Source organism: Triticum dicoccoides, chromosome 2A (genome assembly GCF_002162155.2).
Source record: "Triticum dicoccoides isolate Atlit2015 ecotype Zavitan chromosome 2A, WEW_v2.0, whole genome shotgun sequence".
NCBI classification, from domain to species: Eukaryota; Viridiplantae; Streptophyta; class Magnoliopsida; order Poales; family Poaceae; genus Triticum; species Triticum dicoccoides.
Window position 1 is genome coordinate 747,648,502 of NC_041382.1, and position 5,138 is coordinate 747,653,639.

At 46.0% G+C, this 5,138-nt stretch overlaps 1 pseudogene; it reads left to right on the top strand.

The window, feature by feature from the left end:
* Window positions 1-1,257, top strand: part of LOC119358296 — a 3,482-nt pseudogene extending 2,225 nt beyond the window's left edge.
* Window positions 1,258-5,138: the final 3,881 nt, after the last annotated feature.

Consider the following 5,138-nt stretch of genomic DNA (forward strand, 5'->3'; position numbering starts at 1 on the left):
AAGAGGCCGGTATCACTCTTCTGACTTGAACAAGTGCAAGAGGCCGGTATCTCTCTTCTGACTTGAACAAGTGCAAGAGGCCGGTATCGCTCTTCTGACTTGAACAAGTGCAAGAGGCCGGTATCGCTCTTCTGACTTGAACAAGTGCAAGAGGCCGGTATCTCTCTTCTGACTTGAACAAGTGCAAGAGGCCGGTATCTCTGTTCCTGTCCAGCAACGGTCTCACCGGGACGATACCAGCCTCTCTTGGGGACTTGCCGGTGCTGACCTCCATTGATCTGTCCAGGAATGTTCTCACCGGTGCTATTCCGGCAGAGCTCCAGAACCTGAAGATTGCACTGCTCAACGCCTCGTATAACCATACCGGCTCTCTGGCTGAGTGCCTCCGGAGCTGGTCCTGGGCCTTCCTGCCGTGTTTCTTGAAGGGAACCCAAGTGTGTGCGGTCCTGGGATGCCGAACGACTGTGATGCGCCATTGAGAAAGCATCAGCGATTAGCACTGGCGGCGATAGTGGTGTCATTCTTACAGGATTGGCGCTGTTGGCCATAGGGGTATTTGCAGTTTGCAGGTGGATACATGGCGACAAGTCCTGCCCATGGAAGCTGGTGCTTTTCCACCCAATCAAGATCACCCGAGAGGACGACGACAGGAATGTGATTGGAAGAGGAGCATTTGGAAAGGCCCATCTGTGAAGCGGCTGTTCAGTTCGGGCAAGCAAACATTGAGTGTGAAGAATGAGATGACAAAAATCCGGCGCAAGAATATTGGCTTCTGCTACTCGGAAGGAGAGGTTATAGCTCCAGGATTGGTGTATGGGTATGCTCACCATGACTCAACTCCCCGCATTATGCATGGCGATCTGCAATATGCTACTTGCCCATGAATTTGGGATTCATCCTGTCGTTCCGGAAAAAGGGTACCAATCCTCCTTGGATTTGAATTTGGATTTGGATGACAAAAAAATGCTACATTGCGCCAGGTATGCATTTTTGTACAGTTGAATAAGTACAGCATTCAGGTTTTCAAGAGTTTGGCACCCTGTTCGCAGCGTTTCGTTTTGTTACACTGTCACTGCATAATTGCACCTTATACATATCAAAAAGGCAGAGTTGGTACTAGTACCATTGAGTGGATTCATGGCTGCATAATTGAGTGAATTTCTCTTGTGTTTCCCTAAAACAAACAGCAAAAACTTCACAAAGTACCCAACAAACCTCTACAGGTTTGGGGTCATTCTTCTGGAGCTGATCACCTGAAGGCCAGCAGAGCAGCGAGTCCAAGGACGGCTCTAACATTGTTAGCTGGGTACGCAGGCGAATCAACTTACCAATGGTGCATCACAGATCTGGACCCCAGCATCACCTGCTGCACGTAGCAACAGGGGATGCAGGCGGCCCTATGTAGTTCATGCATGTTTGTGGGATTGTTATAACAATGACAGAATAATGATAATTTATCCAGCGAAGAGCTTTCAAGTACAAAAACAGCTGCAAAAGAACAAGTCAGCGAGCAGTTTTGAAGTAGTACAAAACAAGCTGCAGAAGAAGCAAGTCATACAACGATAAAGGGCCGAAGGTTATATTAACACAGCGTGCAAGGACTCAATGTCGATACCCCAGCAGTACACGTCATATCACAGGATTCATCGAGACAAAAATTGAAAAAGGCAGTAAAAGTCTGAACAAACTACAGATGCAGAACTAGAAATCGATTGTTTTGCACTCGTCTTTCCAGGCTCAGTTGATGTTTTTCAATTACTTCCTATCCAGGCCCTTTTCTCTCTTCTTGATGATGATGACAATGTCGATTCATGAAGACGTGTCCATCAGACGACGTCGACTGGTGAAGAGACGCTGGTGAAGAGACGCATAGCCTCCTGCCAAGTATTGGGCTCCTCCCCAAACAACCCTTCGATGCCCACCACATCGGACATGCCAACCTTGTAAAATGCCTCCAGTGCTTCATGACCATAATCACGAAATATAAAGTGTAGAAGCTGCACGATGGCTTCCTAACTGAGCATATTAGCCTCCACAAACAGAAATTGCAAGCACATGTTTTCCCATCCATGGACTGGGCAGTCTCGAATGAAGGACACCACATCTCGCCCATCACTGAGCTCCTGCATCTGCCTATCGAACTCTTCTGCCGACTGAATGTTGTTCCCAGTGCTTGATCTTCCGCTTCTTCGACTTCTGAGACGACGAGATCCGTCAGGTGTTGCTGGAGGAGAACCGGCAGGTGTTGATGGAGGAGAACCGGCAGGTGCTGCTGCTGCAGCAGCAGCCTTCTTCCTTTTGCTTTTTTTGGATTTCTTCCTTCACTTATCCATTTGTGATTTCAAGAATTCGTGCAGCACAGCAAGACCAAATAGCCCTTTAAACTTCGCCAACTTCCGTAGTATATGCATGAGCCCAACCTGGTAACCTCTCTCAAACTCCTTTCGCGTTGCCTGGTCAAGCACGACATGGTATAGAAACTGACCTTTCAAAGATAAGAACATGGGGTGGTACATGATCAAATATAAGGTGGGCTCTGGCTCTTCAAGCAAGGTCAACCAGTGAGACAGGTCAGAAGGTAATGTGATGCGAGGGTACAGAATGGAAATGATCTCCCGAACAAAACCTGCTACGCCTTTGAGATCTCCGGAATGCTTCGCAAGAGGAGGTTCCTGGGGCATTCCTTGTTCATTGTCGACAAAGACAAATTTCCCGCTTGGCTTGTGAATCCTGACATTGGACAGCGAAATTCTTGGACCAAGAAAATTCCCTCTCAAGACATTTTCCAGGTACAATTCAGGCAACGACCGGAAAGCCACAGTGGCAGCTCTAGACACCATCAGAAGATTCATTTTAGAAATCGCCTCTAGAAACGGGTTCTTTTGGGGCGCATTGCTCGCAGTGGATTTATCAGATGCTTTGCTCGAGGTAGCTTTGCGAGTAAATTGCTGAAAACCACCACATTTGTGGCAAGAATACTGCAAAACCACCACTTTTGTCAAAAATTTCAAAAAACCACCACTTCCTCGGCAAGTGAGTAACAAAAACCACTAAACGTGCTGTGACCCGCGACTAACTGAGAATCTGACTTATCGGGCCCACCTGTCGGAGCCACGTGGCAAAGGGAAAATGGCAAAGCGGAAACGGCCGTTAGGACCCCGCTAGTTAAGCCCAGCGCGCGCATGTTAGGGCATTCCTCCCCAACCGCTCTCTTCTCTGCTCTGCTCCTTCCTTTCTCGCGTCGCACCTCCCGCCGCCGCCGCCGCCGCCATCGCGAGCAGCTTCGCACCGCTGACGGGAGGGGAGACATGGTTTCTTGGTCTGAGCCTTCCGACTGTTCCGACTCTTCCTCTGACGAAGAGAGACGGGTAAGATTCTGCTCTTGTGCATCTAGGGTTAGGGTTAGGGAGAAAGGGGAATTTCTTCCCGATAGCAATTGACTTCATTTTCCCTCTGCCTAGGTACCTGCCAAAATGGAGTGCACGGAATGGAGCGGCATTGCTTTGAATCATCCTGCACGTTGTGAGCATCGTGCGCCCTGTGAGAAGTTTGTTGCCTTTGAATGGACTGACAGTGGTAGGAGGTTCCTTGGGTGTGGAAAAAAGTTGATTTTCTGACCAGTTCAATTACTTCTTGAAGTGTTGAAGTGATTTTCTGAAACATGTGAATTCATTACTGATAGAATTGGTCTGAAATATGTGAATCCACTGAAATGCTGAGTTGACTGATACAATAAGTCTGAAATTAGGCAGTAAAGTATATATCTCTGGCCATAAATCTGATACAATAGCAGTAGGTAGTGGAGTACTTTTGTACATTAAGTCTGAGATTAGGCAGTTTCCAATTTCTTATAGGTTGTGGCCATTCCGTTTTTAAATCATTTTAGCTCTATATTTGCTATCTAGGAGTAGGCAATGCAGTACTAGAAACATGGATAATTAATGGATTGTTGTTTTTTATTTTTATCACTAATGTTTTTAGAAATTGGTTTAATTATATTTCCTTTGTTCATACATTCATAGGATGTACCCAAGTGCAACTTTGTGGACTGGATTGACCCAGAGTGGCCAGTCCAATTGAAGCAAGCTTTAAATACCATCTGGACTATGCATGAGGAGGAGTTGACCAATAGGTTGAGGCAGAATGTTGTTAATGCTGAAGAAGTAGTGAAGGTAAGGGAAGAGAAGAGGAAGATGGAAAATGACATGAGGTTTTTTAAAGTTGACTTTGCCAAAATGGTGGCTGACAAGGAGGATGCAATTACCCAGTTAGGCAATGCAAGGTTGGTTATTAGTGACCTGAAGGAACAGATCGAGAGAAAGAACTTGGCTGACAAATCAGACATTAACATTCATCAAGTGCTGAGGGCCAAAGCAGAGGAAGAGAGAGACCAAGAGAAGGAAGAGAAGGTGAAGCTTGTGCAGGAGATGGACAAGATCAAGCAGGAGAGGGCCATGCTGTTGGAGGAGAAGGAGAAGTGGAAGCAAGAGAAAAGGCACCTGGAGTACACTATAGGTGATCTGTTCAAAGAGAAGGAGGCCACCAAGGGGAAGATCAGGAAGATCAAAGAGATAGTTGACGAATGATTCAATGTTATTGTAGTTGTATCTGCTAGAGTACTCTATCTGCTATTTGTGGCACTAAAAGTGCAAGACATTTGTACTGAATTTAAGCTGGATTAATTTGTGTTGCTGCATAATGCTATTATTTTGTGTTGTTGGATTAATTTGTGTTGCTGGATAATGCTATAAATTTGTGTTGCTGGATTAATTTGTGTACTGGATAATGCTATTGATGTAGATGTAGATGTACTCCAGGTCTTCCATATTTCTGAGGTATTTTAGCATCATCAGCAGGTGATGTAGATGTAGATGTATAATTAGAAGTACCAGTTATTGTTTAGGGAGTAGGTGGTTTTGCTTGTTTTTTGTTTAGGATGTAGGGTAAGGTTGTTTTGGTTGTCGTCGAGGGTTCGATGGCCCCAAATGTAGGGTAGGGTAGTTTAGGTTGTCGTCGAGGGTTCGATGACCCCTATTCTAGGGTAGGGTAGTTTAGGTTGTCGTCGAGGGTTCGATGACCCCTATTCTAGGGTAGGGTAGTTTAGGTTGTCGTCGAGGGTTCGATGACCCCAAATGTAG